The 21,948-nt window shown below is 38.3% G+C and overlaps 1 pseudogene; it reads right to left on the reverse strand.

Annotated features, from left to right (window-relative positions):
• Positions 1–415: 415 nt before the first annotated feature.
• On the reverse strand, positions 416–1,270 carry LOC118636336 (annotated as a pseudogene).
• Between the last annotated feature and the right edge of the window lie 20,678 nt (positions 1,271–21,948).

The raw sequence follows: 21,948 nt of genomic DNA on the forward strand, positions 1-21,948 counted from the left end.
TTTTCTCAATTATGCTGAAATTTTGTTTATATCTTTGTTTCCTTGGGCTACATTCTAAAATTAAGTAATACCAGGTCAAAGGGTATGACCATTCTTAAATTTTTTTTCTTCATTAAAATACTGAGTTTATTTCACATGTATATCTTTGTCTCCCCACCATTCCCATTTGTCTGACCACTACTACTACTATATCCAATTATAACATTCCATACATACTTAAAACCAAGCAAAGGGTGGAGTTCCATCTTTAAAAACTAAACAGGCATTTCAGACCACACATTCTTGGCCATGGAACCTGGACAACATTTATCAGACACTGTAGAGAAAGTTCTCACTCTGCATTATAAAAATGACGGCCAGAGATCAACTGTTACAGAAATGAAATAAGACAGAAAATTTTAACAAACCGTTTAAACTATTTTCTTAAAGAGACTTCCTTCACTGCCAGAGATCTTGAATAGCCTCCAGGTCAGTCATCCGGAAGCAATTCTTCACATAATTGATGAACTTGGCTTCCACTTTGGGAAGAGAACCACCCTTTTCTATACTTGCTTGCATTTTTGCTTTAATGTCTTCTACAGAACTAGGTCCCTTCGGTGTTTCAGGAGATTTTTCCTGTTTTTTGAAGGATTCTTGACCTTTTGATCTTGGTGTTGATGGTCTTTTCCATTCTGGTTTGGTTTTTGTGCATTTTTGCCTGGAGTATATCTCGTATAGATTTCTTTACTGGAGCATTTTCTTCGGCTTCCTCATTGTCAAAATCATCATCATCATCATCCTCATCATCTTCATCAGCAGCAAGTTTTACTTTTTTCTGTGGAACCTTGCTACCACTTTCAAGTGCAGAACGCTTTCTCAACATACTTAGGAGTATCACATCCTCCTCTTCATCTTCTGACTCTGCATCTTCCTCCACAGCCACTAAGTGCTGTCCATTAATATGCACAGGCCCTGAACCACACTTCAACCATAAGACCACAGGTGGTGTTATTTCAAAGCCACCAAGGGAAACTTTGGGCTGCACAGACATTTTCAGAGTTGCCAGTGTTATTTTAATTGGACTACCTTCATAATTCATTGTCTCTGCTTCAACAATGTACAGTTCATCCTTTGCACTAGCCCCTAAACTGACCATTCATATAGATAATTGGTGCTCATTTTCATCAGTATCCACCTTAAAGTGATAATCTTTGTTGGCTTTTAGTTCACAACCAAAAAGATAGTTCTGGGGCCTCAGAGGGCTCATGTTCATGTCCACTGAATCTTCCATGGGGTGGTAGCATATACTTAGGTGAGAGAAAGCGGCTGGAAATAAATGACTTGTATTCCGCAGCACAGAGGCACAGCACCAAATTGTACCAGGGGCATTCTTCAAATTCTTCATACATGTTGCCAAATTGCCCTCCAAAAATTTATACCAATTTTCAGTACTCTCAATTATGCAATTGAATGTGAATCTAGATTTTCAAACCATAGGAAATAACAAATATTACAATAAATTTGATTCTGATGATAACCAAAGAAATAAAAATGAATGCTACTTTAGTCATTCCTTAGGCTTACTTCACGGGCAGGGACTGCTGTTTTGTCCTTATCTATGTTGAGATATTTTTAAGTAGAATAGGATGGAGACTGGATATAAAATAAAATTTGAAATCATTTTAAAGGCATGTTGGAAAATTCTCAAGTGATTCTATTCTCCATGATAACTCTGAAGGCTCCCTCTTTCCTACAGAGTGGAATCCAGATTCAAGCACCTCTATTCTCAGCCTCAGCAAGCAACAGATATTTATTGAGCCTGCTATGCTCCAGGCCTCCTTTAAGAACTAGGCATGCACTGATGAACAAGATAAGGTCCCTCCTCCATCAATCTTGTAGTCTGGTAATCCCATTGCAATGAACCAACCATATCTTTTATATCCCCTTCCCAACACAAAATCTTTTGCTCTAGTAAGACCTGTATTATGCTGTTTTCTCTTCATTCTTGCCTGATTACAGTTATCTTGTCCCCTAAGCCCTAATCCTTTCTATCAAGTGTTATCCTATATCCTCTGTAAAACTTTCCCCATCTATTCCAATGATCAGAGCACTTAAATCTGTACTCACAATTGAGTACTTGATTATTCATTTCCTTATGCAACTTTTTAATACCCTACTTAGAAAGACTGCAAGCTTCCCCACAGCACCATGTGTAGTATATGTGCCAAGTAGCTCTTTCTTTACCAGAACCTTGCTTTAGTAAGATGAGATTCTAAATATGTCTTCTTTGTTTTAGAACAACCCTGCTCAAGAAGATTTTATTACAGAAGTCCTAAAGGTTTTCATCTCAGTCTAGTTGCAAGTATAAGGCAGAACACCTGAAGTCAGTGTTCAGGTGGGGCTCCAACAAAGAGCATGGGCCTGAAAATCAGTTTTCCTCAAAATGATACATTTGACACCTATTCCATAGTGTTAGGAGGATCAGATGAGAAGTTGTATGTGTGAAGTATAAAATATTATATGTGTGACTTGTTATGATTTTCTTCTTTGTTCTTAAAGGGGGAGAGGAGGGATGCTCCAACACCAAGTAAGGATGGAGAGGACACTAAGATAACTGCTTGCCAGAAATTTCAGGGCTGTGCAAAATAGGACACTGTCATGCTTTTTTTGTTGTTGTTGTTGTAAGCTTTGATTATCTAGTGAGCCATCTGATTTGTCCCCTATGACGTCTAAGCAGCAGGAAAACTTAATAGAAGAGAACTGACGAGGCAAAGAGAAAAGATGTCAGTGGACCAGTTGGAACTCCCATTTTGGCAAAGAAAGTATGTGTGTTTCCCATTGGTTAAATGGATGCCACCAAAAGTAGCCAGGTTTGAGTTATTTTGTCAGTATGCTACCCAAGGGCTTCCAGGTGATGAAGCTTTTCCCAGCAGTCAGAGCCTCTGAGGCATACTACTGAGGCTGGCTTGGAAGAGGTTGCAACTAGATGTCAGAGAATAGTGAGAAGAGGAGCCACATGCCCATACAGTTTCCGATAACTTTACATACCCGAATTATGTGGATACCTGCCTTGTAAAAGGCATTTATGACCAGTCATTCATATTCAGAAAAGTAGTGACAGTAGAATGCAGATTAGAACAGGAGCTCTTCACATCCCAACCTGTCAGAGGAGAAAGGGACTCTGAAAGAGAAGGGAGGAATGAAAGAGAAAGTTGTATTTACTCATCACTCCAACTCTCTTGAGCTGAAGTCTGGAGGGAGAGAGAATATAAACAGTAAACTGGCAATAAATTAACATTTTAAAGTGGGTTGGACTAGTTTGGACTTTATAATATGTAAAAGTGACCAAAAAGCTATGGTGTTGTTTTATTTTCGTGTGTTTTTATTTAAAAATAAAAAAGGAGGTATAATTGACATATAACATTATATTAGTTTCAGGTGTCCAACATAATAAACTGCTATTTGTATATATTGTGAAATGATCACCACAACAAGCCTAGTTAACATCCCTCACCATATAGTTACAAAAATGTTTTGTGTGATGAGAACTTAAGATCTATTCTCTTAGCTAATTTCAAATATACAATACAATATTATTAACTATAGTAGCATTCTATACATTACATTCCCATGACTATTCATTTTATAACTGGATGTTTTACCTCTGACTCCCTTCTCTCATTGTACCTACCCTCCCCAACCTCGCCTTTGGTAACCACCAATCTGTACTCTGTATATCTAAGCATTTTATTTTTGTTGTTTTTTAGATTCCACATATAAGTAAAATCATATGGTATTTCATTATTTTTTTATGGCTGAATTGTATATATATACCACCTCTTTATCATCTATTCAACCATCAATGGACACTTAAGTTGTTTCCATATATTGGATATTGTAAATAACACTGCAATAAGCATAGGGGATGCATATATTCTTTCGAATTAATGGTTTTGTTTTCTTCGAATAAATACCAAGAAGTGAAATTGCTGGGTCTTTTGGTAGTTCTATTTTAAATTTTTTGAGGACCCCCTATACTTTTTTTCATAGTGGCTGTACCAATTTACATTCCCACAAACAGTGCACATTCTTGTCAACAATTATTACTTCTTGTCTTTTTGATAGTAGCAATTTAAACAGGTGTGAGGTGATGTCTCGTTTTGGTGTATAGAAATGAAACACATTTTTATACTGATTTTGTATTCTGCAATTTTACTGAATTTGTTTATTAGTTCTAATTTTGGAGGGAGGGGTCCTTATGGTTTTGTATATATAATATGTCATCTGTAAATAGTGACGGTTTTACTCCTGAGGTATTTTTAAGGGTAGGAACATGGAGATTCAACACACTATGGTTAAAAGTAGTAATTAGAAAGTAGTTACATGTGTATCCAGCACTGTTCAATAAACTGGACATATTAGTCATAATAGGTAATAGGATTTAGTGTAAATATTAGGAAATCTTGCTTTTATCTAGCTCCACGTATTATTTTTGCATTATGCAGTTATAAAACAGAAGTGTGATTGTTTCTCTCTTAGTTATTTAGAAAAATGAGACTATTACACATTGCACCCATTTCACTTGGCATACCTCATTGGAATGAGCAACTAAAATTGGTAAAATTATTTAATGGAAAGGTATTATGTAAGAGGTTATGTTTTATTTTTCCTGAATTTTTCAATAATATGTCCCAGTAAGTCTTAATTATATAGCTCTTGTTATTTCTAGACACAAAAGATCTAAACAAATGAATCAGTCTGTAATGCACACTGAGGCATTGGCTAGTGCCATGTAATTACAAGACAGATGTATCACCACTCATAAGCCTGAAAACAATAGTATCGCCAAAACACAGGGTCATGGGAAGCCTAAAATCGTAACCACCAGTGACTGGTTGCTGTACCTCACTGATGTTAATAACTAAAAAAACACTGATTATAGAGCTGTACTCTATTTCATTTATAAGCTCTCTAGGTCATGGGTAGTGGTAGAGGTCTTGGTACTGGTTTCATAAACTGATCTCTCATTGTAGCATGTCCATGGAACAGATCCTATTGACTTATATATTGAATCAGCCCTCCTCTCTTCAGTATCCCACAAGTGATTCCTGCTTGGAGAAGTGACATGTCTGGCAGGTGTTAAGGTATTATCTTTTTAGGCTGGTAATGAATACCAATTACCCTTGGTTTGTATCTTATTTTATTTTATTTTTTTCATGATGTGTTTTTATTTTTATTTGTAAAATTCTTTTTTCTATTAATTTATTTCTTTTTGTTACAGATGTTTCTCCTTCTTCCACTGATTCACCCCTTCCCTTCCCTTCCCTCCCCGCTTTGTTCCCAGCTAGTCGTCCAGTCCATTGTTCATGCAAAAATGCATATAAGTTCTGTGGTTTATCTCTCCCCCACCCTCCCCCCTTCGGGGGATTGTCAGTCTGTACCCTACTTCCACATCTCTGGGACTACTCCATTCCTCAGACTGTTATGTTCATTATATTCCACAAATAAATGAGATAATGTGATAACTTGCCTTTCTCTGTTTGGCTTGTTTTGCTTAGGATAATACTTTCCAGGTCCCTCCATGTCGTCTCAAAGGATAAGAGAGCTTCTTTCTTATAGCTGCATAGTACTCCATTGTGTATATATACAACAGCTTTTTTATCCATTCATCTACACATGGACATTTGCATTGTTTCCAGATCATAGCTATTGTAGACAGTTATGAACATGGAGGTACATAAATTCTTTCTGATTGGTATTTCAGGCTTCTTAGGGTATATTCCTAGAAGTGGGATCACTGGATCAAAGGGAAGTTCAATTTTTAATTTTGTGAGGTAACACCATATTGTTTTCCATAGTGGCTGCACCAATCTGCATTCCCACCAGGAGTGTACTAGAGTTCCCTTTTCTCCACACCCTGGCCAACCCTTGTTGTTTGATGATTTGTTGATGGCAGTCATTCTGACAGGTGTCAGGTAATAGCTGATTGCTGTTTTAATTTGCATATCTCTGATCATTAGTGATGTTGAGCATTTCTTCATATGTCTCTTAGCCATTTGTATGTTCTGTTCAGAGAGTTGTCTATTTAGTTCATCTGCCCATTTTTTAATTGGGTTCTTTGTTTACCTTTTGTTGAGTTATATGAGCACTGTAAATATATTGGAAATTGATCCCTTATCTGATATATCATGAGAAATTATGCTCTACCATACAGTGGATTGCCTTTCCATTTTGATTATTGTATCTTTTGCTGTGCAGAAGCTTTTGAATTTGATGTAGTCCCATATGTTCATTTTCTCCTTTGTTTCTGTTGCCTTAGGTGATGTATCAGTGAAAATTCTGCTGTTTATAATCTCTAAAATTTTGTTGCTTACATTTTCTTCTAGGATTTTTATGGATTCATGAGTCACATTTAAGTCTCTTATCCATTTTGAGTTTATTCTTGAGTATGGTGTAAGTTGATGGTCTAGTTTCATTTTTCTGCATGTAGCTGTCCAATTTTTGCAACACCATTTGTTCAAAATTGGTCTTTACTCCACTGTATGCTCTTGCCAACTTTGTCAAATATTAATTGAGCATATTGCCTTGGGTCCATTTCTGGGTTCTATGTTTTGTTCCACTGGTCTATATGCCTGTTCTTGTGCCAGTACCAGGCTGTTTTGATTACAGTGGCTTTGTAGTATACCTGAAATCTGGTAATGTGATCCCTCCAACTTTGTTCTTCTTTTTCAGAATTGCTATGGCTATTCGAGGTCTTTTTTGGTTCCATGTGAACTTTTGAAGTATTTGTTCTAGTCCTATGAAGTATGTCATTGGTATTTTGATGGGGATTACATGGAATCTATAGATTGCTTTGGGTAGTATGGACATTTTAATGATGTTAATTCTTCCAATTAATGAACAAGGTATGTGCTTCTACATTTTTATATTTTTCACTATTTCTTCTTTCAATGACCTGTAGTTTTCTGAAAATAGGTCCTTTATTTCTTTCGTTAAGTTTATTCCTAGGTATCTAAATTTTTTTGCTGCGATGGTAAATGGGATTGATTTTTTTTTGTTTCTCTTTCTGTGAGTTCATCATTGGAGTATAAGAATGCCATCAATTTCTTGACATTGATTTTTGTTTCCTGGTACTTTGCCCAATTCATTTAATAAGTCTAGTAAATTTTTGATGGAGCCTTTGAGGTTTTGTACATATAGTATCATGTCATCTGTGACTAATGACAGGTTCACTTCCTCCTTTCCAATTTGGATCCCTTTTATTTTGTCTTCCTTACTGATTGCTGTGGCTAAGACTTCCAGTACTATGTTAAATAAGAGTGTCGAAAGTGGGCGCTTTTGCCTTCTTCCTGTTCTTAAGGGAGATTCTTTTAGTTTGTGCCCAATTAGTATGATATTGGCTGTAGGTTTTCATATATGGCCTTTATTATGTTGAGATATGATCCCTCTATTCCCAGATTGCTGAGCGTTTTTATCAGAAATGGGTGGTGGATTTTGTCGCATGCTTTTTCAGCGTCTATTGATATGTTCATATGATTTTTATCTTTCAGTTTATGTGGTGTATCACATTTTTCGATTTGTAAATATTGTACCAGCCTTGCATCCCTGGGATGAATCCCACTTGGTCATGGTGAATAATTTTATTTGATGTATTGCTGGATTCAATTTGCTAGTATTTTCTTCAGGATTTTGGCATCTATGTTCATCAGGGATAATGGTCTGTAGTTTTCTTTCTTTGTACTGTCTGTTTCTGCTTTTGGAATTACAATTATGCTAGCCTCATAAAACAATTTTGGAAGTCTTCCTTCTTGTTGACTTTTTTGAAATAGTTTGAGAAGAATGGGTATTAGTTTTTCTTTGAATTTTCAGTAAAATTCCCCCTTGAAGCCGTCTGGGCCTGGGCTTTTATTTGCTGGGAGAGTCTTGAGTACATGTTCAATTTCTTTTGTTGTTATTGGTCTGTTCAAGTTTTCTATTTTGTCCTGGTTCAGTTTTTTGAGACTATGTGTTTCTAGAAATTTGTCCATGTCGTTTAGATTGCCGATTTTTTTGCCTTATAATTGTTCACAATATCTGTTAATAATCTTTTGTATTTCTGTCATGTCAGTTGTTCCTTCTCCTCTTTCATTTCTGATTTTGTGTTTTTGGGTTCTCCCTCCTTGTTTCTTGGTGAGTGTAGCTGAGGGTTCATCAGTGTTGTTTATCTTTTCATAGAACCAGCTCTCTGTTTCATTCATCCTTTGTATTGATTTTTTGGTCTTCATGACATTTATTTCTGCTCTGATCTTTACTATTTCCTTTCTTCTACTTGCTCTGGAGTTTTCTTTTTGTGTGCTTCCTAGTTCTTTAAGTTGTGAGGTTAGGTAGTCAATTAGAAATTTTTCTTGCTTCTTGAGGTAGGCCTGTAGTGCTATGAACTTCCCTCTCAGAACTGCTTTCGCTGCATCCCATAAGTTTTGTGTTGTTGTGTTTTCATTTTTATTGGTTTTCAGGAAGTTTTTAATTTCTTCTATGATCTCCATCGTAACTCATTCATTGTTTAATAACATGCTATTTATCCTCCATGTTTTCAAATGTCTTTGCGTTCTTGTTGTAATTTATTTCTAGTTGCATGCCATTGTGATCTGAGAAGATGCTTGATATGATTTCAATCTTCTTGTACTTGTAGAGACTTAGTTTTTTTCCTAGCAATTGGTCTATCTTTGATAATGTTCCATGTGCACTTGAGAAGAATGTGAATTCTGTGGTATTGAGGTGTAATTCTCTGTAGATGTCTATTAAATCCATTTGATCGAGCTCTTCATTTAGAGTCTGTGTTTCTTGTTGATTTTTTTTTGTCTAGAAGATCTATCCAGTAATTTCGGTGGTGTATTGAAGTCCTTTGCTATGATTGTATTGCTGTCAATTTCTCCTTTGAAGTCTTCCAAAAGATTTTTAATATATGTTTATGCTTTTATATTCGGTGCATATATGTTTACCAAGTTTATATCATCATGTTGGATGGATCATTTCAATATTATGTAGTGGCCTTCTTTGTCTCTAGTTATGGCCTTCATTTTGAAATCTACTTTATTAGATATCAGTATTGCTACCCTAGCTTTTTTTTTTTGCTTTTCATTTCCTTGAAAGATTTTTTTCCATCCCTTCATTTTGAAGTTGTGTGAGTTTTTTGTTGTGAGGTGGGTTTCTTGTAAACAACATATATGTGAGTCATGCTTTCTTATCCAGTCAGCTACTCTGTGTCTTTTTATTAGAGCATTCAAACCATTTGCATTTAAGGTGATAATTGATATTTACTTATTTATTTCCATTTTTGTTCCATGTGGTTCTAATTTTCTTCTTATTTCTTCTACTAATTACAGCAGTCCTTTTAGCATATCTTGCAATGCTGGTTTGGTGTTATAATATTCTCTTAGCCTTTTTTTTTTTTTTTTTGTCTGAAAAGCTCTATATTTGACCTTCTATTTTGAATGATAGCTTTGCTAGATAGAGTATTCTTGAATTCAGATCCTTGTCTTTCATGACCTTGATTACTTCATGCCATTCCTCTCTGGCCTGTAGTGTTTGTGTTGAGAAGTCTGCTGATAGCCCAATGGGATTTCCTTTGTAGGTAACTGTTACTTATTTCTTGCTGCTTTTAGGATTCTCTCTTTGTCTTTAATTTTTGGCATTTTAATTACTATGTGTCTTGGTGTAGGCCTCTTTGGGTTCTTCTTACTTGGGGCTCTCTGTGCTTCTTAGCTTGAATGCCTTCTTCCTTCACCAAGTTAAGAAAGTTTTCTGTCACTATTTCTTCAAATATATTCTCTAATTCTTGGCCATTTTTTCCTCTTCTGGGACTCCTATGATTTGAATGCAATTATGTTTTCAGTTTTCCCACATTTGTCCCAGGAAGCTGTCTTTTTTATTTTTAATTGTTGTTTTGTTTTTTTGTTTTGTTTTCTTATTTGTTAATTTTTTCTACCCTGTCTTCTAATTCACTGATCTGGTCCTCAGCTTCTTGTACTCCGCTGGTTAGTCCGTCCAAGGTGTTCTTAATTTCTGCTGTGTCATTCTTCATTTCCACTTGTTTGGTTTTCATTGTTTCTATATCTTTACTCATGGTGGTGATGTCCTTCCTCATGCTTTTGAGCTTTCTCTGGATCATGGTTCTGAACTCTAATTCTGATAATTTGCTTAACTGCATTTCATTTATCTCATCTTTGATAGAGTTCTTATGTTCTTTCATTTGGGGTTTGTTTTGCTGTTTCACCATTTTGGCTACCTCATTGGATTTTGGAGCCTGCCAAATTTTCCCTGTGGGTGTTGGTGTTCTGCTGTTTGTGGCTCCTTCTACTGGGTTTGGATGAGCATTGGTGGGCCCACATAAAACACCACTCTCAAGTCTTACTTTCCTGGGTATATTTGCAACCCCAGGACAGGTTCAGTTATCCTCTAGCTTTTTTTTCTGGAGGATAGTAGTCTCAGTTACTCAGTGCCTTGGAATGTATCCCTGGTGTTCTGCATAAGAGGATTTCCAGAGGGTGGGATAGATGCTGTTTGTTAATGAGCCTCAATTTGTATTTTTTGCCTCACCTGGGAAAAGCTGAATCTTTAAGGCTGGGGGCTGCTGCTTTTCCCCACAGCTCTGGGAAGGAGCACATTAGCCACCATCCTTTGTGGCCACAACTCAGCAAAAAGTCTGTGTGCCATCCAAATCCCGGGTGTTCCCCCAGATTTCCAGCCCTGTCTGCCCTCCCTCTGCTGTAGCCCCCAGGTGAGTGGCTGTGGCTATTTTAGCGCCCTGTCATTGCTTTGTGCACTGTGGAGCGGGCATGGTTTTTATTCCTCAAGGGCGCTGTTCAGAGCTAAGCTTGCTGCTGTCCATGGGCTCCCAGCTGGCCACCCTCTTGCTCCTGGTCAGTTCTTACCAGTTTCCGTGTTTATATGGTCCTGTCCTGCTGCTTCACTGTTGTTTTTTTTTCTGAGTATTTGTCTTTATTTTTGTTGTAATTTTTGTTTGGTCCTGGGAGTTCGTCTGTGTAGCTTTTTTACTTCACCTCAATTTTTCACATCCTCTATGCCTATCTTGTGGGCAGCTGGGTCACACAGGCTTTCCTCATGCCCCAGCACCCTGCATGTCACACTGGTAAGTGGATCAGACAGTCCCTTTGTGGACCTGGCTCTATATCTATATTTTGGGCTGCTGGGTCACACAGTCCTCTGTGGTGCTTTAGCACCCTGTAGGTTCTGAGAGTAAGTGGCTGGCACAGTCCCTGCTGGGTCACACAGGCCTCTCTGGTGCTTCAGCACCACACAGTCCCAGTGTGTAACTAGATCGCACAGTACCTGTTGGGTTGCACAGGTCTCTCTGGTGCTCCCACACCCTGCAGGTCCTGTGGGCAGGAAACTGGATTGCAACAGTCTCTCTGGGGCTCCAGCTTCCCACTGCGCTTGTGAACTACTGGACCGCAGAGACCTCTGTGGAGTGCTAGGTCCTGCTGCTGGCGGCTGGGGAGTGCTGCTGCTCCAAGGGGCTCAACTACTGCTCAGCTTTTGTTGTAGTTTTTGGGTATGAGTCTCAGCTGGTGGTCTGTTGGCTGGGGATGGATTTCTGTTCCCCAGCCTCTGTTGCTGGGGGTATATCTGGAGTCTGATAGGGCTGCTACTCTGGGGGATGGTTCTGGGCTCTGAGCTGTCTGTGGCTTCCAGGTCAGGCACCCTGGGAGCTCCACAACTGTGCACTGGTCTGTGTTGACACAGGGTGTCCACTGGTCTGATGGTGCCAGGTGCATTGGTGGGCTCAGGTTGTTGGGCCCTAGCTGCTCCCACTGCCTCCTCCCAGGGAAGACCACAGATCTTCTAAAATTATTGGACATCCCTGTGGTGCTGGGAGGAGGGCCCTGAAGGGTCGCTTATCAAAGTAGCTGGCTGCTCCTCCCCACAGCACAAGAACCTTCTTCTCTGTGTGTCTGCACTGCTCGGGTTTGGTCGTCCACCTTCGTGTCCACTCTCACTCTCTCACACACTTGCTCACTCTCTCATTCACTCACCCTCCCTGCAGTCCTGCTGGCCACCATCTTCACCCTTGGTTTGTATTTTAATGGGAGACTGACTGAGAGGGAGGGGTAAATGGAGGGGAGACTACAAAGAAAAGGAAAACCGTTTTATAAGAAAGATTAAGTTTAGGCTTTATATGAGTGAAAGGAAATAGTACTAGAAGGAAACAACACAAAAAAAGAATACTGAGAAGAGGGCAGAAAGTTATAGAAAAATTAACAAAGGCTAAAGTGTTAAGGAGAAGCTTCATAGTATGACCACTGGGAAAAACTCAGGTTCTAATAGAACTGGGTTTGAGTGTCAGCCTGTGCATTTACCAGCTCAATGACATTGGACAGGTTATTTCATTTTTCTGTGCTTGTTTATTCATCTGTAAAAATGGTGATAATAATAGTATACCTATTTGGTAAAGTTGTTGTGAGGATTGAAAATAACATTCTTAAAGTACATGGCATATGGCATCTACTCAAACAACGGGTAGCTGATATTACTACTGTTTTGGTGGTTACTGTTATTGTTAGAGGCAGTCACTCTATTTCTGTCAGTGACAGTGTTTTTCACACTAATCAGACAAATCAGTTGCTAATATCAATTCAGCAACACAAGAAAGTGCATAGGTGAAGGAGGCCTCAGGTAGCCCTCCTTCCAGAAGTCAGTTTTAGCAAAAGAAGTTCAAACATTGCTGTACACACTAAAAGAGGAAATAAACCATTGTATTATGCACACACTAGACATTTTACTGCACAACACTTTTAGATTAAAGGACGTCAGCCAAGAAAGAAAAAAATAAATGCTATACTTTTTAGCAGAGATTTTCAACTGTTGTGCTGCAAGAATTTCTAAAACATGCAGGTTATGACTATTATTTAGGGGCATTGACCTCTTGTCTCTTAGATTGTCAAAAAAAAAAAAAAATGAAAACAGTACCAGGCTGTTTTGATTACAGTGGCTTCCTTCAGTAGACGAATGGATAAAAAAACTGTGGTACATATACACAATGGAGTACTATGAAGCTGTACGAAAGAAAGCTCTCTTATCCTTTGAGACTACATGGAGGGACCTGGAAAGTATTATCCTAAGTGAAACAAGCCAAACAGAGAAATACAAGTATCATATGATCTCACTTATTTGTGGAATATAATGAACATAACAGTTGAGGAATGGGGTAGTCCCAGAGACGTGGAAGTGGGGTACAGACTGACAATCCCCAGAAGAGGGGGTTGTGGGGGAGAGATAAACCACAGAACTTATATGCATGTGTGCATGAACAATGGACATGGACAACAAAGCTGGGGACAGGGCAGGGAGGGAAGGAGTGGAGGGTATCAGTGGGGGGGGGGAGAAACATCTGTAACAAAAGTAAATTAATTAATTAAAAAAATAAACAAATATCTAGTTTAAAACAAAAATTAATAAAGAAAATTAAAAAAATGAAAACAGCAAACAATAGGCATTCAGTATGAATGAATCAAAATTATGTCTATTATTTCTGTCAGATTGGCAAAATATATATATTCTTTGTATGCTGCAGAATTTGAGTAATTAGTTTGTATGTCATGAGATAAAAAAGATTGAAAATCATTGCTTTATACACGTGATTGGTTTTGTTTATAGTACTTATTTTTTACTGTTTTCTAGAATATGTAGTAATGGCAACTCCTAGTTTGATCTTTATTAATTAGAATAAGATATTGAAAAAGTCTGAACATGAACATAGACAGTATTAACTATTATTTAATTGATTTTATCTTCTCAAAGGACTCTAGTAGGTAGATTTCAGTTAGGTCCCATAATGAAATATATTTTTTAAATACTTGTTTTTATTTAAATAGGTAACAAGAACAATTATTCTGTTGATCATATGTAGTAAATAATTTCCTTATGTGGGAAAGCGAAAAATTAGGCACTGGATCTCTGAAGAGCCTGATATTTAAGAGCTATAGCACATAGTTCTGATACAAAATGCAAACTAGCAGTAAGTATGCCATATAACAATGATTTTAAAAGGAGAAATGCCAATGTATCAAGGGTGAAGATTAAATATTTCTATCCTTTAATGAATCATTACAATAGTATCAGATAATTAGTTCAAATTAAAATGTTTATTCATTGTTACTAACAATGTAAAGAACACCCCCACTGGCTACATAATCAAAGTTTTAAGGTAATAAAAATAATTAATAATGGTGTACTAAAAAAAGTCCCTGTTTGTCCTTAGATAGAAAATTTTTAATTTGTTTGTTAATAAAGAATCTACAATATCTCCATTGCCTCATGTAATTCAGGCATTAGTTTGGTTAAAGATATTCAAAAAAGAAAAAAAAGAAAGAAAGAAAAGAAAAACAAAGCTACATTACATGGATGGTTATTTAGTGAAGCACCTAAGTATTCTGTAGCCTCCAAATCCCATGTGTTTGTTATACCTCAGAGAACAATTTGTGTCTATATTTGCTTATAAGCTGTAAATACCAAAATTCAGCCCTCACGCTGAACAGCCAGTATTGATTGTCTTTTTTTTATTGATTAATTTTTGTTACAGATGTTTCTCCTTTTTCCCCCACTGATTCCCCCCTCTCCCTACCTCCCTGCCCTTTCCCCAGATTGTTGTCCATGTCCACTGTTCATGCATATAAGTTCTGTGGTTCATCCCTCCCCCAGCACCCCTCTCTTTAGGTGATTGTCATTCTATACCCTGCTTCTGCATCTCTGGGACTACCCCATTCCTCAAACTGTTATGTTCATTATATTCCACAAATAAGTGAGAACATATGAAACTTGTCTTTCTCTGTTTGGCTTGTTTCACTTAGGATGATACTTTCAAGGTCCCTCCATGTAGTCTCAAAGGATGAGATCTTTCTTTCTTACCGCTGCGTAGTACTCCATTGTGTATATATACCACAGCTTTTTCATCCATTTGTCTACTGATGGACACTTGGGCTGTTTCCAGATCTTAGCGATTGTAAATAGTGCTGCTACAAACATGGGGGTACATATATTCTTTCTGATTGTTTTAGGCTTCTTAGGGTATATTCCTAGAAGTGGGATCACTGGGTCAAATGGCAGATCAATTTTTAATTTTTTGAGGTGACACCACATTGTTTTCCATAGTGGCTGCACCAGTCTGCATTCCCACCAGCAGTGCACTAGAGTCCCCTTTTCTCCACACCCTCGCCAACACTTGTTGTTTGATGATTTGTTGATGGCGGCCATTCTGACAGGTGTGAGGTGATACCTCATTGAGTTTTGATTTGCATCTCTCTGATAATTAGTGATGATGAGCATTTCTTCATATGTTTCTTAGCAATTTGTATGTCCTGTTTGGAGAGGTGACTATTTAGTTCCTCTGCCCATTTTTTAATTGGATTCTTTGTCTTCCTTTTGTAGAGTTGTATGAGCACATTATATGTATTGGAAATTAACCCCTTATCTAATATATCATTGGCAATTATGCTCTCCCATACAGTGGGTAGCCTTTACATTTTGATGATTGTATCTTTCACTGTGCAGAAGATTTTTAGTTTGATGTAGTCCCATGTGTTCATTTTCTCCTTTGTTTCTATTGCCTTAGGTGATGTGTCAGTAAAAATTCTGCTGCGTATGATGTCTGAAATTTTGTTGCCCACTGTCTCTTCTAGGATTTTTATGGATTCATGAGTTACATTTAAGTCTTTTATCCATTTTGAGTTTATTCAGGTGTAGGGTGTAAGTTGATGGTGTAGTTTCATTTTTCTGCAAGTAGCTGTCCAATTTTCCCAGCACCATTTATTAAAGAGGCTGTCTTTACTCCACTGTATGCTTTTGCCACCTTTGTCAAATATTAATTGAGCATATTGCCTTGGGTCCATTTCTGGGTTCTCTGTTTTGTTCCACTGGTCTATATACCTGTTCTTGTGCCAGTACCAGGCTGTTTTGATTACAGTGGCTTTGTAGAATAACCTGAAATCTGGTAATGTGATCCCTCCAACATTGTTCTTCCTTTTCAAGATTGCTGTGGCTACTTGAGGCCTTTTTTGGTTCCATATGAGCTTTTGAAGTAATTGTTCTAATTCTGTGAAGTATACTGTTGGTATTTTGATGGGGATTGCATTGAATCTATCTATTGCTTTGGGTAATATGGACATTTTAATGATGTTAATTCTCCCAATCCATGAACAGGGTATGTACTTCCACTTTTTTATATCTTCCTTTATTTCTTTTTTCAATGACCTGTAGTTTTCTGAAAATAGGTCCTTTATTTCTTTGGTTAAGTTTATTCCTAGGTATCTTAATTTTTTTTGCCGCAATGGTAAATGGGATTGTTTTCTTAGTTTCTCTTTCTGTGAGTTCATCATTGGTGTATAAGAATGCCATCAATTTCTTGACGTTAATTTTGTATCCTGCTACTTTGCCAAATTCATTTATTAAGTCTAGTAAACTTTTTTTTTTTTTTTTTTTAATCCTCACAGGAGGACTTTTTTCCATTTTTTGTTCAGGAAGAGTGGGAGGAAGAGAGAGGAACAGAGAGAGAGAGAGAAACATCGATGTGAAAGGGACACATCGAGTGGCTGCCACCCGCACAACCGACCAGGGCCAGGGACAAACTGCAACTGAGGCACGCGCCCTTAGCGGGAACCGAACCCAGGTCTCTCAGGACCGCAGGCCGACGCTCTAACCGCTGAGCCAAACCGGCCAGGGCAGGTCTAATAAACTTTTGATGGAGTCTTTGGGGTTTTCTATGTACAGTATCATGTCATCTGCAAATAATGACAATTTCACTTCCTCCTTTCCAATTTGGATTCCTTTTATTTTTTCTTCCTGTCTGATTGCTGTGGCTAAGACTTCCAGTACTATGTTAAATAGGAGTGGCGAAAGTGGGCATCCTTGCCTTGTTCCTTTTCTTAAGGGAAATGCTGTTAGTTTTTGCCCATTGAGTATGATGTTGGCTGTAGGTCTTTCATATATGGCCTTTATTATGTCTAGATATGATCCCTCTATTCCCATACTGCTGAGTGTTTTTATCAGAAATGGATGCTGGATTTTGTCAAAGGCTTTTTCATCATCTATTGATATTATCATGTGGTTTTTATTCTTCATTTTATTTATGTTGTGTATCACATTTATTGATTTGCGAACATTGTACCAGCCTTGCATCCCTGGGATGAATCCCACTTGGTCATGGTGGATAATATTTTTGGTTTATTGCTGGATTCGATTTGCTAGTAGTTTGTTCAGGATTTTGTCATCTATGTTCATCAGGGATATTGGCCTGTAGTTTTCTTTCTTTGTTGTGTCTTTTTCTGGTTTTGGAATTAGAATTATGCTGGCTTCATAAAACGAGTTTGGAAGGCTTCCTTCTCCTTGAATTTTTTGAAATAGTTTGAGGAGAATGGGTATTAGTTCTTCTTTGAATGTTCAGTGAAACTCCCCCGTGAAGCCATCCGGAACTGGGCTTTTTTTTGCTGGGAGAGTCTTGATTACATCTTCAATTTCTTCTGTTGTTATTGGTCTGTTCAAGTTTTCTATCTGTTCCTGATCCAGTTTTGGGAGACTATGTGTTTCTAGAAATTTTCCATTTTGCTTAGATTTTCGAATTTGTTGCCATAAAATTGTTCATAGTAGTTTTTAACGATCTTTTGTATTTCTGTGATGTCAGTTGTTATCTCTCCTCTTTCATTTCTGATTTTATGTATTTGGGTTCTCTCTCTTTATTTCTTGGTGAGTCTAGCTAAGGGTCCATCAATCTTGTTTATCTATTCGAAAAACCAGCTCTTTGTTTTATTGATCCTCTGAATTTTTTTTTTTTTTTTGGTCTCTATGTCATTTATTTCTGCTCTGATTCTTACTATTTCCTTCCTTCTACTTGCTCTGGGGTTTTCTTTTTGTTTGCTCTCTAGTTCTTTAAGTTGTGAGGTTAGATAGTCTATTAGAGATTTTTCTTCTTTTTTGAGGTAAGCCTGTAGTGCTATATACTTCCCTCTCAGAACTGCTTTTGCTGCATCCTATAGATTTTGTGTTGTTGTGTCTTCATTTTCGTTGGTTTCCAGGAAGTCTTTTATTTCTTCCTTGATCTCCTCGGTGACCCATTCATTGTTTAATAACATGCTATTTAGCTTCCATGTGTTAAAATGTCTTTGTATGTTCTTCTTGCAATTGATTCCTAGTTTCATGCCATTGTGGTCTGAGAAGATGCTTGATATAATTTCAATCTTCTTGAACTTGTAGAGACTTAGTTTGTGCCCTAACATGTGGTCTATCTTTGAGAATGTCCCATGTGCACTTGAGAAGAATGTGAATTCTGTAGTTTTGGGGTATAGTTCTCTGTAGATATCTATTAAATCCATTTGGTCTAGTGCTTCATTTAGAGTCTCTGTTTCCTTGCTAATTTTTTGTCTAGAGGATCTATCCAGTGATGTGAGTGGGGTATTGAAGTCCCCTGCTATGATTGTATTGCTATCGATTTCTCCTTAGAAGTCCTCCAAAAGTTTTTAAATATATTTTGTTGCTCCTATATTGGGTGCATATATGTTTTTCAAGGTTATATCTTCCTGTTGGATAGATCCTTTCAATATTACATAGTGGCCTTCTTTGTCTCTAGTTACGGCTTTCATTCTGACATCTATTTTATCAGATATAAGTATTGTTACCCCAGCTTTTTTTTCTTTTCCGTTTGCTTGAAAGATTTTTTTCTATCCCTTCACTTTCAATCTATGTGAGTCTTTTGTTGTGAGGTGTGTCTCTTGTAAACAACATATAGATGAGTCATACTTTCTTATCCAATCAGCTACTCTGTGTCTTTTTATGGGAGCATTCAGTCCATTTACATTTAAGGTGATTATTGATATGTACTTCTTTATTGCCATTTTTGTTTAGTGTGATTCTATTTTTCTTCCCATTTCTCCTGGTAATTACAGCAGTCCTCTTAACATTTCTTGCAGTGCTGGTTTGGTGCTAATGTATTCCCTTGGGCTTTTTTTTTTTTTTTTCTGAAAAGCTCTTTATTTGACCTTCTATTTTGAATGATAGCCTTGCTGGGTAGAGTAGTCTTGGATTCAGATCCTTGTTTTTCATGACCTTGATTACTTCATGCCATTCCCTTCTAGCCTGTAGTGTTTCCTATGAAAAGTCAGCTGAGAGTCTAATGGGGTTTCCTTTGAGGTAACCTGTTGCTTATCTCTTGCTGCTTTTAGTATTCTCTCTTTGTCTTTAATTTTTGGCAGTTTGATTACTATGTGTCTTGGTGTGGGCCTTTTTGGGTTCTTCTGAGCTTCTTGAACTTGAATGCCTTCTTCCTTCACCAAATTAGGGAAGTTTTTTGTCACTATTTCTTTGAATATATTCTCTAGCCCTCGCTAATTTTCTTCTTCTTCAGGGATTCCTATGATGCGAATATTATTTCGTTTCCAGTTGTCCCACAGTTCTCTTAAGCTGTCTTCCTGTTTTTTAATCTTTTTTTTCCTTTTTGTTTTCTGATTGGTTGATTTCTTCTAGCTTGTCTTCTAATTCATTGATCCCGTCCTCAGCTTCCCCTACTCTGCTTTTTAGACCTTCCAATGTGCTTTTCATTTCTGATATGTCATTCTTCATTTCTTCCTGTTGGTTTTTAATTTCCACCTGGTTGATGTTCAACATTTCTATGTCTTTACTCATGGTGCTCATGTCCTTACACATGCTGTTGAGCTTCTGCAACATCATGGCTCTAAATTCTAGTTCTGTTAACTTGCTTAACTGTACCTCATTTATTTCATCTTCCGTAGAGGTCTCTTGTTCTTTCATTTGGCTTTTGTTTCTGTTTCTCACCATTTTGGCTATCAAAGTGGGCTTTGGAGTCTGCCAAATTTTCCCAGTCGGTGTTGGTGTTCTGCTGTTTGTGGCTCCCTCTTCTGGGTTTGGATGCGCCAGGGAGGACCCACTTTAAACACCACCATCAAGTCTTAGCTTTTCTGGTTAGTGTTGCAAGCCCAGGGAGTGGTAGTTATCCTCTTGCTTTTTTGCCTGGAGGCTATTAGTCGAGGTCACCTGCAGACCCTTGGTTTCTAAGTTGCCTGAAAAACTCCCTCAGGTGCTCAGTGTAAGAGGATTTCCTGAGAGTGAGGCAGGTGTTCATTGTTAATGGGCCTCAATTAGCATTTTATGGCCACCAGGTGGGGTTTAATCTCTGAGGGAGGGGCTGCTGCCTCTCCCCAGGGCCCTGAGAAGAAGTAAAATGACCACAGTCCTGCGAGCTGCACTCAGCAAAAGTTCTTAGCACCCTCCAAATCCTGAGTGTCCCCACACAGTTCTAGTCCAGTCTGCCTTTCCTCTGCTAGAGCTCAAGATGAGTGGCTGCTGCCAATTTAGCCTCTGTCCGGACTCTGCGTCGTGGAGCCGCCTGGCACTTTTAACCGGAGGGTGCTGTTTCCAGCCAATGGCGGCGGTGGCTGTTGCACCAGCCGAGGGGGTTACACTCAGCAGAAGCCCCAGGACTGAGCCGCGGTAGCGGGACACTGCAGAGGTGGCAGTAGCGTCCAGCACAGTCCCCTGGTCCCCGCGAGTTTGCGCGGCACCCGCCGAGGGCTTAGCACGCAGACTTTGCAGGACTCAGCCTTGGTAGCAGCGTGCCCGTGAGTCTGTGCGGCTTCAGCCGAGAGCTTAGCAGGCAACTGAGTTCCCAGGGTCCATGCAGGGTTGCAAAGGAGGCGGTAGCAGTAACTTCCCACCGAGTTCCCTGGTCCTGCCAAGTCCCCTGGTGCCCATGAGTCTGTGCAGTTTCAGCCGAGAGCTTAGCAGGCAACAGAGTTCCCAGGGCCCATGCAGGGTCACAAGGGAGGCGGTAGCAGTAACTTCCGGTCGAGTTCCCTGGTCCCTGCCCAGGCCGCTGCAGACTGTGGGCTCCTGGCCCCCTCTCGTGTCCTCGCAAGCCTAACAGGATTATGTGGGTATTTCTGGTTATGTGTTCCTCCAAGGTGTCTTTCAGTTGTCCTTTTCTGACGATTTGCCTTTATTTTTGTTGTAAATCCAGTTTAGTCTTGGGAGATGGTCTGTGTCGCTCCATTCACTTCGCCACCATTTTTCGAATCCTGATTGTCTTCATTGTAAATCAGTTGAGTCAAAAACTCTCTATGGTTATCCTTGCAAATTAACAATGTGAAACTCAGCCCATATGGAAGCACAAATATTGTCTAAGTTGTGACTTTTTAAGGGAGGGAATACTGATAGACATATTTGATCTTACTGAATACAAAATTAAACAGAGTTTCATCTATGTGTACTATTCTATTGGATAGGGAGGGTCAAATGATGCCTAATTAATTCATGTCATCATTAATGCTGATGGAATACCAAGATGTATACAGACAAAGGATTTTGTAATATCTTGTAAAAATGCCACAGACAAAGCATTTTGTATGTCCTCATGTTCTTATAGTAAAGTCATTTAAGAGCATATACTTTAGAGTCAGATAGTTTGGGTTCAAATAGCATAACTATCACTTACTAGTTGTATAACTGAACAAGTCATTTAACTTCTTAGAACCTCTGTTTCTTAATTTGAAAAATGGGGATTATAATAATTCCTACCTCACAGTACCTGCCTGGCTCAGTAAATAACTATTTTTCTTCTCTTCCCATCAAATATATCTTTCCTTCCATCTTCTTTCTTTTTCTTCCACGTCCCTTTCCATTCCACATGGCCGTTAAAAATCCACATGGTGGTGCTAGTAGGAATATAAATTGGAAAATCACTTTGGAAACCTGTTTGGCAACATCTACTATGATCCAGAAAGTTCACTCTAGGAAAACACGTAACAGAAATACACACAGAAGACATGTTACAGCAAAGTTCATAACCATACTCTTCTAAACAGCCCCAATCTGGAAACAGTCCAAATACCTATCAGTAAAACAAATCAACTGTGGTATATTCATATATTAGAATATTATACAATATGAAAACAGATGAACTTCAGGTCTCTG

The sequence above is a fragment of the Molossus molossus genome, unplaced genomic scaffold, assembly GCF_014108415.1.
Source record: "Molossus molossus isolate mMolMol1 unplaced genomic scaffold, mMolMol1.p scaffold_m16_p_2, whole genome shotgun sequence".
Lineage (NCBI taxonomy): Eukaryota > Metazoa > Chordata > Mammalia > Chiroptera > Molossidae > Molossus > Molossus molossus.